A 14245-nucleotide genomic window follows, 5' to 3' on the forward strand; every position below is an offset into this window, starting at 1 on the left:
AGTAATCCACAGGATTGCAATTCATTTGAAACCTGCTGAGAACTGGAGATCATGTAACACTTTACATGAAGTGTCTCTAATTACAGTGTATTTACATAATAGTTACATAGTAAATACATGTGCACTTACACATGCTTACAATGCTATTATACATAATACAATGTACTTAATGTGTACATCTTTTTGCATGAATATGTAAGTACACAATTGTATCAGAAAAGAGTTAGGGTTAGGTTTAGACTTGGGGTTCACGGGGTTAGGGTTAGGTTTAGACTTGGGGTTCGCGGGGTTAGGGTTAGGTTTAGACTTGGGGTTCGCGGGTTTAGGGATAGGTTTAGACTTGGGGTTCGCGGGGTTAGGGTTAGGTTTAGACTTGGGGTTAGCGGGGTTAGGGTTAGGTTTAGAGTTAAGGTTAGCAGGGTTAGGGTTAGGTTTAGACTTGGGGTTCGCGGGTTTAGGGATAGGTTTAGACTTGGGGTTCGCGGGGTTAGGGTTAGGTTTAGACTTGGGGTTCGCGGGTTTAGGGATAGGTTTAGACTTGGGGTTCGCGGGGTTAGGGTTAGGTTTAGAGTTAAGGTTAGCAGGGTTAGGGTTAGGTTTAGACTTGGGGTTCGCGGGGTTAGGGTTAGGTTTAGACTTGGGGTTCGCGGGTTTAGGGATAGGTTTAGACTTGGGGTTCGCGGGGTTAGGGTTAGGTTTAGACTTGGGGTTCGCGGGTTTAGGGATAGGTTTAGACTTGGGGTTCGCGGGGTTAGGGTTAGGTTTAGACTTGGGGTTAGCGGGGTTAGGGTTAGGTTTAGAGTTAAGGTTAGCAGGGTTAGGGTTAGGTTTAGACTTGGGGTTCGCGGGTTTAGGGATAGGTTTAGACTTGGGGTTCGCGGGGTTAGGGTTAGGTTTAGACTTGGGGTTAGCGGGGTTAGGGTTAGGTTTAGAGTTAAGGTTAGCAGGGTTAGGGTTAGGTTTAGACTTGGGGTTCGCGGGTTTAGGGATAGGTTTAGACTTGGGGTTCGCTGGGTTAGGGTTAGGTTTAGAGTTAAGGTTAGCGGGGTTAGGGTTAGGTTTAGACTTGGGGTTAGCGGGGTTAGGGTTAGGTTTAGACTTGGGGTTAGCGGGGTTAGGGTTAGGTTTAGACTTGGGGTTAGCGGGGTTAGGGTTAGGTTTAGAATTGGGTTAGCGGGGTTAGGGTTAGGTTTAGAGTTAAGGTTAGGGTGAGGAATATGGTTAGGGTTATATCATGCAAAAACAAATTACACATTTTGTACATTGTAACTGTGCATAATAACATTGTAATTATGTGTAAGTATGCATGTATTTACTAAGTAACTACCATGTAAATACACAGTAATGAGAAACACTTAAAATAAAGTGTTACCTAATTTTGAAATAATTTGACATATGATTTAAATAACTGACTGTGGCAGGACAAAGTTGTCCTGCCCCTTTAATGGAAGGGGTCACGTGATGGGCGACCATTCTGGCTCTGGAGTGGAGCTACAGACCAGAGCTGGAATGGCCGCCAATTAAACACATGATCCCAATCACCAAATTGGGGGATTATCTTATTAATTGTTTAATTGGCCCAGCTGGCCCATATAAAGCTGGCCATGCTGCAGCACGGGAGGAAGGGAGGAGAACAAAGGAGAAACAATGAAGTGCTGGGGCCTGTGTGTTTGCTGGTTTTCATAACTGTGAGTTTTGTATATTTAGTTTAAGATATTTCTGTTTTGTTTAAATCTTTGTTTTGGCCATTGTGCCCTTTATTTTGCCGTGTGGCATTTCTTTGTTTTATTTATGTTTTGGTTTATTAAAAATAAACCCCCATTTCTAAAATACTCTGCCTCTGAGTCTTGAGAACGCCAGTATCCTCTACCATCCTGTCACACTGACATAGAACAAAAAAAGTTTAAAACAGAATATAAAACAGAAAATCTTCACTTTAGTTTTTTAAGGGCTTCGAGTAATGGGACCTTGTGGCAAAGTGGTTTGTAGTCCACAGGTGCAGTGGTGATGCAGTGCTCAGGAATGAGAGACACAAGACAGTTTACGGTTAAAAAGCAGCTCTTTATTTGCTGACAAATAATAATACCTGGCTCTACACGACAATGTGTATCGCTCAGGCAAACCACGGGGTTCCGTCCCGAAAAAATAATCCACTAAACAAGACACACACAAACACCACGGTCACAAGTCCAGAGTGAGGGCTCTTAGTGAAAGTGGTGATTTACAGGTTTATTCATGTACCTGTAATTCATGTGAAGTGGAGTCCAGGTTTAATTGCTGGTGGTTTAGCTACAGCTCCCAGAGGTTAGCCTTCTATAATGACAAGCACAGACAGTTAGAAACAAACAAAACACTTAACACTCACGATTCACAAATTGATCACTTCCTTTCTCGGTCCTAGTGGTAACCACATCAAAAGCAACAGATTGCTGGGGCCACTTACCCTAAATACCCTCTGTCACGCCCGCTTTCAGTGGTGCGGCCAATCACGTCTCCTCCAATCCATGACTGACACGTCGCTGGGCGCTCTGCTCGATTATACTGTGCCCTCACAGATCAGGAGGGAGATTGTTGACTCGGATTCATTCACTCTCTGTCACAGACCTATATTTAAAAAAGCAGTTCTATCTACCACGACCGCTCTGCAACCTTCCAAGTGTGAAGTGTGAAACATGTCTCCACTCTGAGAAATGTGGTTCCTTTTTCATTTTCCAGTATTACTGATGTACAGCGTAATGCAATGTTTAATTCATTTTTTTAGTGAAAGGAATGTCTTGAGCAGTTATTCTCAGAAGGCAGTACACAGGAATTATTGTGTAATATGTCACTCCACGCAGTCCTGCTGTTACTGGTTGAGCCAATGGGATTCGTCTGTACAGGGAATAACCCCAGCCTTCTACCGTTTCAAGAAGGTACTGAATTACGTTACCGCTGAATCCAGCCCAGTTTTTGTTATTATCAAGATACAGTGATATAGATGATAATGTGTATGCATGTACCCGAGTACACTGTAATAATCCAACGCCTAAACATAAACACATTTTAATTGTAGATCTAATGAGATTATTATCGGGATAATAATAATAATAATAATAATAATAATAATAATAATAATAATAAGCGCATATATTTATACATGCATACAAACATACATATATAAATACATAAAAAGTGGACTGGTGTTATCAGTATTAAGACATCGTGTGTAGACCCCATAGAGAGAGTTTATGTTCCATACAGAAAACATAATGTGTCCTTGATCGTCTGAGTCACAAGTCCTGCGGCTTTCTGAATAAGCATCATGACTCAGAAACGGTATGGTAATCCCATTAGCGGGATCGAAGTGTGGGAGAACTGACTGCTGTAGCTGGGAAAGATCTGGAAAATCAAGACAGCAAAAAGCTTGTCTACTTTGCAGCTTTTATTGTTCTGATATTTCCAATCGGACACTAGTGGGTTAATTATTTAGAAAACCCAGGGACAAGCAGATAACAGAGGGGATAAATAGGCTGAACTATTCTCTCACTTACCAGGTTCATATCACCAGTTAAATCTTTGTCAGTTGACTAATGCCCAGCATTACAGAAACAAGCAAAAAAGTAAGTGTTTTTTTTTTCTTTTTAATTTAGTTTGATAAACTTTCCTTCAGGAATCTGTAAGCAGAGTGAAGGAAAGCTGAAGGTCTGACTCTATTGCTGAATTGTTCAATTTAGCCTTGTGTTCTTTTTTGCTTGTTTGGGGGAAGGAGCAGTGTTGAAGGGCATGTTTTACATTGAAGCACCTCATGCTCTCAATACCTCTCGCTTAATTCTCAGTCTGTATTCAAAGAAGGGTGTAACACATTTAGCTTTATAATAAATCATCATTTAAAAATGCATATAATCAACAGAAGGACCTGTATATAACTCTTCCGAAGTAAAACAGCCGCATAACATGCGAGTAGCCCGGCTTCACTTTGTTCGGTGTCAGTTTTGAGTACCTGGGTTGGCAGCTAATGAGAATAATCACATGTCTTTCACGTTCTCTATTTTACTGCAGAGATCTCAGTCTCAGCTCAGGCTGCATTGTGTTTTGTTTTCTAATAAAAAGGATGGAGCAGGCATGTGATTCTCAGTGGCTGGCAATAGCTCTATTTTCTGCTCTTAGATTTGTGGCACAGCAACGCCACACAGCAGGGAAAGCAGGTACTTGAGAGTATGTGTTCTGATAGATATTATAGCAGAGAACAAAGACACATTTTGCTGTGTTCATTATTTAAATTGGTTTCAGATTTAATTTTTTCCTCTTTGCAGGACACCGATTTACATCCAGAGTATTTCGTATTTTGATGATGTCATCACCACACACCACTATCGGCTATTAACTAAAAATACTACTTGATCCCTGAAAAAATTGTATGTATATAACAATGTGTTTAGAAAGGCAAATTTAAAGTGAATACCTAGAATACCTAGAATATTGTGTTCAGTTCTGGTCACCTCATTACAAAAAGGATATTGCTGCTCTAGAAAGAGTTCAAAGAAGAGCGACCAGAATTATCCCGGGTTTAAAAGGCATGTCGTATGCAGACAGGCTAAAAGAATTGAATCTATTCAGTCTTGAACAAAGAAGACTACGCGGCGATCTGATTCAAACATTCAAAATCCTAAAAAGTATAGACCATGTCGACCCAGGGGACTTTTTTGAACTGAAAAAAGAAATAAGGACCAGGGGTCACAAATGGAGATTAGATAAAGGGGCATTCAGAACAGAATATAGGAGGCACTTTTTTACACAGAGAATTGTGAGGGTCTGGAACCAACTCCCCAGTAATGTTGTTGAAGCTGACACCCTGGGATCCTTCAAGAAGCTGCTTGATGAGATTCTGAGATCAATAAGCTACTAACAACCAAATGAGCAAGATGGGCTGAATGGCCTCCTCTCGTTTGTAAGCTTTCTTATGTTTTTAAGTATGTCGTAAATAATACATTATGCCCACCCCCCCCCCCCCCCTCCAAAAAAAACCCAAATCTAAAGAAAAACAACTGTTTGAAGCAACGCTGATAAACTATATGGTCGGGCACATGCACATGCTGAGCGTAACCACGTGACGTGCCGAAGCAGCCTGCATAGAAACTGCTAATGAACTGCTAATGAGATCCTGATCTGGAGGAGCTGCAGCTCCGCCCCTCTGAGTGACTATCAGCAGTAAGCACTGCAACTCTTTGGGTGTTTAGAAAAGGGTAGTGGGAACCTTGTGCAATGGGGATTCAGGTTTAGGACTGAGGACATGGGGATTCAGGTTTAGGACAGAGGACATGGGGATTCAGGTTTAGGACAGAGGACATGGGGATTCAGGTTTAGGACAGAGGACATGGGGATTCAGGTTTAGGACAGAGGACATGGGGATTCAGGTTTAGGACAGAGGACATGGGGATTCAGGTTTAGGACAGAGGACATGGGGATTCAGGTACAATTGCATGTTGATAATGACAAACTTTTTTACATTTTTTGCATCACCCAAACAGTGACATTATATTTTGCGGGTTATACAATGACTATCGTGGGTCTGAGGGTTTGAATGTCAATTTGCTACTCTGTGTACTTATAAGAGGGAAGGGCTCTGTCCCCGGCCAGTGTGATACAGAAAGTACAGAATGGTCTGACCAGCAAAGAATCATTTATAAGGACTGGACTTGCAAAATTGATCAAAATAATACCAAGGAAAACTGCAAGCCAGCGTCCACATCGCTTTGTTAAGATCTGACCTTGATCTGACTGTTGCTGTGTGTGTGTGTGTGGGGGGGGGGGGGGGTTGGGGGGGGATTTGTTCACCTCCTCACTGGAGACCATAAGCAAACCGCCGCTAAGAACTTGGACTTGGATGTTATGTGTCAGCTAATCTTAGGCAATTCTCCCTAAAGTCTGCTGTGCCCTGAACTTAATTGCATACAACCAACTGGGATCAATAAAACACATTAAATAAGCATTTGTGTTGATGCAAATAAAAGTCTGAAAAAGAAAGGGGCACACCAAGATGTAGAAAAAGTGCATAGCCAAATAGAGGAGCAGAAATCAAGAAAGATAAATATGATCTGGGTGAGACTTCCTCCTTTAAAATTATACAAGTGAATCCACTGTTTAAAACAGAAACATCTATTAAATGTGGCTTTCTTCAAACTACTTCTCACTGAGAACTGGCACACACAGCCGCAGACACACACAGATTCTTAGTAGAGGCTTATGAAATGAATATGTCACCCTCAATTGACTGTCAGTTCAGGTTGCTCTTCAGGTAACACCACTGAAGCCCCACTATGGGATGAAAGAGTAATGACTCTGCAATGAAGTTCACTGGGGAGATCCTGTTTGCTGCAGTAAAAGTACAAAAAAATGGCCAAATTGAATCTGGCAAGCTCAGCGGCTCTCTGGTATGACAGCATCCATTGCTAAAACGTGTTTGTCATCATCTATTACGTCTGTTTAGGAGGCAAAGCATTTGTATATTAACCAAAGCCAGCAATTAACCAGTGTATGCTAGTACATTAACAGTCCATGTGTTAGATACTATTGGGTACTTAATGCTTAGTTTCCATGTGCAGGCACGATAAACTCCCTCACACCGTCTCCTTCTCTCCTTTTTCTTCTCACTGTTTGTTTGGTTGTTCATGTCCTGCCTTCTATCGCTACAGATGCAATCCAGCTTATGCATGGTGGTGGCACAAAGTTATTTTTACATATTGTAGAAATTGTTTTGCGAGTACGTTTTGGGGGGTTTGTGTACCTACTGTATAGTTCTAATTGGCACCCCGATTTCTGTCTTTCGGTTCCTTGATTTTGTACGATCTCTTCTATTTGAATGCGGGCCTCGGATGGTTTTCGGGGACGATTTAGCAGTTTATGACCTGGATGACTTGGTATGTTGGTGATGCTATCTTTTATTTCTCACATTAGAAAATGTGCTGTGCACGAAGCCAGAATCTTATTACCAAAACATACCGCATTTCAGCGTATTTGAAAACTGGCCCAAACACTGAGGGGTAGATGTACTAAAGTGTTGCACCTGTCGCAATAGTTGCAAACCAGCTGCGAACAAGTCGGAAGTCTTGAGTGAAATGTACTAAACAAGCGCAATGCTATTTGTGACTTTAGGGAATGTTTTGCAGCAGCAGTTTTCTTTGTGGTTCAAGCTTAGATGAATATGTAATTCTGGGCGTTCCTTCATAGATTTCTGGTATGTTGCCAGTTGTGCACAATGTATTTTTGAGGCGAATACCCAAGTACCTGATTTTCACGAAAGGCAGGGTGTACTTACAAGCCTTGAAAACAAATTTCTATGACATTTCTGGTTTCCCCAACATGATGGGAGCAATAGACTGCACACATGTGCCACTAACCCCTCTGGCTCATTCTGAGCATCTGTATAGGACCAGGATTACAATTTTGTGTCAATTGTCTAGGCTACTAAGTATGCTAAATTAAAAATAATAATATAAATAAATAAATAAATAAATAAATAAATAAATAAATAAATAAATAAATAAAATGATAAAATCATTTAGTCTCAATTTAAAATAATCTTTTATTCTCATTGTACAAAGTGTGTACAATGCAGCAGCATTATTTATTTTGTGTTACCAGTAGGATAAAGTAATTCATTTGATTTTACTACTGTACTGTACAGGCCTACTGTACAGATTTATATTTTTACATAGTGTAATGTGTAGCCTACCCAAAACACATGACTGTTATTTCAGCGCAATGATTTTCATTTAAAATGCATTGAGCACTATAGATGTATGTGTGTGTGCGATTTTATTGTATTGTTTTTAAACCCGACACCTCCTTATGTCAGACCAACATGTCCAGTTTAGCGCTACTGTATGATTATGAAAAGCTTTTTGAGGGTGAAGGTGGGGGCTCCACTATAGAATCTGATGGGATTAAACTGCCTTTCATTATTTGTTTATATAACAGTATTAAAATAGGTAAAATGAAGACAAAAACAAAAACAATGTTATTTGTACCCTTGCATGTATAGACGTTATCCTTCAGGCACCCTCTGCTGCAGCAAACCACAACTCAACTTCCGCTATTTATTTGAACAATGTCGCATGATTCTCGTAATGTATAATGCTAGAGATCTCGCTAAGAAGACGCAACAAATATTTAAATTAGTATATTGCAGCTGTCTTCATTAACATATTTTCTCTTAGTACATATGACAAAATGTTTACTTTGCTAAGTGTCATAACGAAAATACAAATTGCGGTATGTCTGCACGGCGACTGGCCCATCTTAGTACACCTAACTGAGTATCAGGGAATAATTAGCTGCATGTTGGACAGATAGCAGTATATTCTAAAAACAAATGAAAGAGTCATTCTCTCTACAATTTATAATCCTCTTTAGTCTTTTTTGTTTAAGTTTAGAGATTAGAAAAACCTAATTTATTACTAAAAAATGTACATTAAACTTAGTCGAGATACATCCTAGGATAATGAGAAAATATAGATAAAGTTTTATAAATGGCAAGCCACCAAAAACGAAAAAAGGAACCTACTAGACATTCATTTTCTGGAGACTAGTGCTCCAGTCTCTGCTTTTTTTGGTTTTCAAGCATGCATCAGTAATAAGTTTCTCTCACAATGGAACTAATTGCATGAATGTGAGCAGCAAAATAAATCACTATATTGGGTAATAATAGCCAAGGGAGGAGAAAATTGTAAAACACTGTACGATTCCAAATCAATGAAATACAACTCCCACTCACATACCATGCTTACCTATTCCTGAGGGTCCTTCAGTTTGCCAAACTGTAACAGAGTTTCACTCTATTAATACAGTAGATTTCTCAGTAAACATGGGGGGAGGAGGAGAAGATGCTAACAGACAAGCACCCCTTTCACAGCAATACAGCATATAGGGTAAAGCGCTGTGTACGCTTTCACACTGACCACAAAGTGAACCTTTCTTCAGTACTGAAGTTAATAAGGTTTATCTTGCATTGCAATACAAATTGTAAGGTAATATTACAAAAAAAAAAACAACACATTTTCCCTGTTGTTACATCTGTTTTTAGAGCATCCTCTAAGTCTTGTGTTGGAAAACATCCTCTCACATCTACTTACTTTACAGCTGTGCTTAGCCACAGTGTTCTCAAGTGTGCTCACAATATTTGTTCAACCTTCACTAACCCCTACAATATAAAAAATATGTGTGCGAGCAGTTTGGTCAGGATTTCAGACTAAGAAATCCCTGTGACTAATGAAGGATTGCACCAATATATAAGCTGGACGGTGACATGCTGTCGGAAAAGTTTGTATAATAAGCTGCTTTAGTACTGACATAACTTCTACTAGACTCGTGTTACTGAGATAACCCGGAATGAACGCACTGATGTTCTGTGCATAATTTAACGATATAGGAATTCATTGTTACCTGCGATCGCTGAACAGCTTAATTCAGTCCTGGATAGAACAGTTTCAGCCTCAACAGTTTTGCAAGGAAACGCATACAGGAGATTTTCAGAAGAGAAGAACCAAGAAACCTCTAAATTCTGTCAAGGGGAAACCTAGAATCTGGTGTTGTTTTGGCCATAAAAAGTGGTCTGGTGATCAATGGCAAAAGGTTTTGTGGTCAGAAGAATCACACTATACTGTGATGGACAAGTGCACATGTGAAGACCTGCCAGAAATGTCAAGGGAGACAGGGGTTCCATTATTGTTTGTAATGCAATATATTCCCACTGTGTGATGTGATGCTGCCCAAGATGTTGTCTGAAACAGCAGTTGTATCATATTCCAGTTAGGAGCATTGTTTACGAATAGTTTGAGAATTGAGTGTCAAACGTTGGTCGATTATTTCTCACACGCACAAAAATCTTAATAAAAGGCTTACAAACATGAATGGATTTACAGCATGTATCGGAAGAACAACATTTCACATGCTGAAGGAAATCTAAATGCATTGAAAAAATACACATGAATAATTCATTTTCAAACCACTGTATATACACGATAATAACTTTATTAATTCAGAACAGTAAACTATTTTAATTATAGAGAGAATATTTGACTAGGACATATGTGCGCTGAATGAACACTGAATGTCTAAGATCATCTCTTGCACTGATGGATTTTTTTAAAGAAGTCTGCTGTGAGCTTTCCATTGATATATCTGTCACTGTGTAATGATTAGACTTGTAGCACTTTGCTGCTATTGTTGCCATGACACCATCTAAAGAATATATTAATACTGTTTACTAAACACTGTGGTTATTGTTTTACGAAGGCTTCTTCCTGATAGTGAAGTGATCCCCGACCCACTATCCTTTTATGTTTTCAGTGTGCTTGTCAAAGCTTGAAAAATGACTTCTTTTGTCACGTCCCTGACCTGGTAAAAAAAAAAAAAAAAAAAAGAAACATCAAGCAAGTTAGGTGCAAAGCAAGTGACTGCTCGAAAGACAGTTTGTGGCATTTTATCTCTCTCTCCCTCCCTCCCTCTCTCTCTCTCTCCCTCCCTCCCTCTCTCTCTCTCTGAAAGGGATGCTTCCATGTTAATACACCGGGGTATTCGGTGTGCATGGTGCAGTAATTACATTCTCCCTCGCACACTGGCACCTGACTCGCGCTATTGTTGGACCGATAGGAGAGGCGCGGGTAACCTGTCTTGTTTCTGCAATACGAAGGCCTTCATTATGATCCGCTGTGTTCCTGTCCTTTTCCAATAGAGCTGCAAATGATAAGAGACTTTATTGTGACTACACCCCCTTCCCATCTCCCATTGGGTTTCCTTAGGACATAGGCTCTGGGCTTCAGAATCGTAATTCAAACATTAAATGACAGATAAACTGCTGGTCTCACATAACCTGAAAAATAAAATATATTTCATGCTATTGCTATGAATACAAAATCAAATCCATTAAAGCAGCAGAGGTTTGTTGTTAGACTAGTTTGCTATTGTTACAGTGACTGACAGTAAAGCTTGGTTTATTGTTAATGAGTTGATTGGTCACTAAAGCACTGAACATTTGCAGCTTCTTAGGACAAATGGCTGCTTATTTAAGGTTCCTCTGTCATTTAATTGCATTTGAAATCAGTGTACTGGGGTTTACAGGCTCATAAAAACAGGTGACCGGAAAGATAGGTGTCCCTCTATTATTATTATTATTATTATTATTATTATTATTATTATTATTTAAACCTACCATGAATTAAATGTAGGCACTGTATAAACACTGAACTGTTCTCCCTGCTGGGTCCATATCGGGGCACTGCTGGGAACACTCATAGAACTGTCGTTCTGCTCTATAGGGGCAGGGCTGGGGGATACACAGGTGGGCAGGCTTATATATATATATATATATATATATATATATATATATATATATATATATATATATATATATATATATATATAACATATTAGCTGTTACTCTGAAAAAAACATTGAAAAAGATTTTCTCTCCAAGCAAAAAAAATATATATATCAATACCAAAAACAAATATTATTTGTTCTTAATAATGATAAAGGTAATGATTGATTAGTTTAATATGTACTATCAATAGCGCTGGCAATGAAGGCTGCACATTCATTGATTTCTGCAGGGGTAAAACGCGATGTGATCCATCGCCTACTTCACCGAGAAACAGCTATAGTTTACACATAATATTCTGCCCTATTAATTACACTATTTGCAGACAGGCCTGGGTTGTTTGGTGTCATATGATAAATAATCATTATGACTCTGTTCTTACTGTGTCACAGGCTGCCTGCGGAGCTGAGAGAGTATTAACTGGTGCAGCTGTGCTGGAGATGAGACAACACATGGCATTTCAAGAGCAAGAGAACAGACAGGGAATAAGAAGTTTGTGTATTTATTTATTTATTTATTTAAGTGTCAATAAAAAAAATCTCTTCCTGCATTAACGGTAATGAACAAGATCATTGTCTGAGAGGTTGTTACAAGTTAAATGTTCTCAAATACTACATTCACTGAAGCCATTGGTAACATTCCTTGGCATCTACAGTGTTTTAGGTAAAGGGCTTAAACAGTAGGTATCCCTTACCCACCGAAACACGGCCCTGTGTGCATTCAGCCAAGATCTGCAACTCTACGCAACCAGGATTCGAACCACTGAGCTCCTGAGGGCACGACTCACCATACCCTCCCGCTAGCTCCTCATCACAATTCAGGGAGCAGTACTATTTTAGTACTGCAGGATGAGCAGCAAACTCAGATCTTTTTTTTTCTTTCTTTTTTATAAATTTAGTCGTTGCCAATTATTTTTATTATTTTCTCCCAATTTGGAATTGCCAATTATTTTATTATGCTCAGCTCACTGCTGCACTGACTCGGGAGGGCGAAGACAAACACTGTCGCTGTCCTCCAAAGCGTGTGCCGTCAGCCAACCACTTTTTTTCACACTGCGGACTCACTATGCAGCCACCCAAGAGCTACAGCGTCGGAGGACAACGCAGCTCTCGGACAGCTTACAGGCAAGCCCGCAAGCGCCCGGCCAGACTACAGGGGTCGCTGGTGCACGGTGAGCCGAGGACACCCTGACCGACCTAGCCCTCCCTCCCCCTGAGCGCCACCCCCTGGAAGCTCCCCTCCTCAGTCAGCAAAGGAATAGCCTGGACTCAAACTCGTGACGTCCAGACTATAGAGTACATCCTGCACTCCACGTGGAGCGCCTTTACTGGATGCGCCACTCGGGAGCCACTGAGATCTTAATCTTATTACAGCACCCACTCTTCTGTCTAAAGGGGTACAGGATAGCATTAAAAATAACTGGGTTTACCAGATGTAAAAAAAGGAGAATGACTGGGTATTTGTTGCCTGGCATCCCTGGATAGCTGATAGTCCCTGTTATTTCAAATACATGCAAATACTTTAATGAGCAAATTGTATTCCACACATTATCCATTTACTACTTGTGCAGAACAACTTGATGAGACCCGAAAAATTGGTTTTTTGGAGAATGTTTCAGATGTAGATGATTTTCATTGACTAGCACTATAACAACAACAAAAATCAGTTTGACATCAATGACTCTAATGATGCCTGTAAATAGACTAAGACCATGTCGTAAATGAATAATAATAATAATAATAATAATCTTATTAATAATAATAATAATAATAATAATACTGCAGTCCACAGTTGTGCTCTGCATTAGCTGAAGAGAGTGTCACTCTCTCATCCTGAGATATTAGGCTGTAGTTTGTCAGGTTGTAAGTTTTTGGTTCCAGCAGCAGATGCACCCGCTCTGTCCCTCCAGCTGTGCTGGACACATACCAGAAAATGTGCTGAGTAACTGCGGGCCCAGAGCGAGGCCCCTCTCCGAAAATGAAAAGGGCTGACGTTGGCTTAGAGGGTTTGCCATAAATGAAGTAATTTGTCATCCTGCCTCCTATTAATGACTGGCCCTTTCCTGCACCAGTCGAGTCTCTGAAGAACAGTACGACTGCCACCAATTCATCTCAGACTGACTGTGCTGCTACAACCACATTCTGCGATGCTTAGGGGCAGTCTGAGTTCCACCTCCCCCGAGGGACAGACTCCACAGCCCAGGGAGAGTTTGCAGAGAAGCTCGGTTTGCTCTGCAGTAGAAACATACAGATTCTGGCATAAATTGTGAAGAGTCCTGTGGCACAGTGGCAGGCTGTCAGTGGCAGAAATAGTAAACCCCAAGCACAGAACATCAGTTTAAAGCACCTTGGTGCACTTTTATTATATACAAAACACAGGAACAAACAAAAGGGTTGAACAAAAACACTAACACATGAAACAACACCAGAGATCTGGCTATCCCAGGCTTGTTTCTCTTACCTTTTCACTCTCTGTTGAGGCTTCACAAACCGCCTTCACTGAACTGTCCTCCATGTGCTCTCCCCCAAACAAACATTTCTTTGTGTCTTTTATAGGGTGTGGCCAGGGAAAATTGACTTCAATCATTCAATTGCCACCAGGCCACATTCCACATTTTTCTAATTAACTAATAAAACAATTATACAATTGAGCCATTAAACATGTTACCATGTGGCTGTGTAAAGGCAGCCCCAAAACACAATGTGTTCAGTGTCCAGGGCCTCTGCCCTGTCACAAGTCCATTCCGCTAGTTTAATCCCATCAGACTCCTCCTGATTGTCCTGTGGCTCTTCTGAATCTATATGCTGTGCCTTCTGTTAATGTTTACTATTCTCTGTTTAGGGTAAGTGTAGCAAGGCGGACACTGGGAGCAAACCATTCTCAAACCCC

At 40.4% G+C, this 14245-nt stretch overlaps 1 long non-coding RNA gene across 1 annotated transcript; it reads right to left on the minus strand.

Moving 5' to 3' along the window:
* Positions 1 to 10628: 10628 nt before the first annotated feature.
* LOC131740205 (uncharacterized) lies at positions 10629 to 13867 on the minus strand. The gene is made up of 3 exons (XR_009330830.1): positions 13817 to 13867; positions 11189 to 11302; positions 10629 to 10713 (listed from the first exon to the last, which is right to left on the minus strand). It is a non-coding gene; the product is annotated as an uncharacterized LOC131740205 (long non-coding RNA).
* Between the last annotated feature and the right edge of the window lie 378 nt (positions 13868 to 14245).

This window comes from Acipenser ruthenus, chromosome 1, assembly GCF_902713425.1.
Source record: "Acipenser ruthenus chromosome 1, fAciRut3.2 maternal haplotype, whole genome shotgun sequence".
Taxonomy (NCBI): domain Eukaryota; kingdom Metazoa; phylum Chordata; class Actinopteri; order Acipenseriformes; family Acipenseridae; genus Acipenser; species Acipenser ruthenus.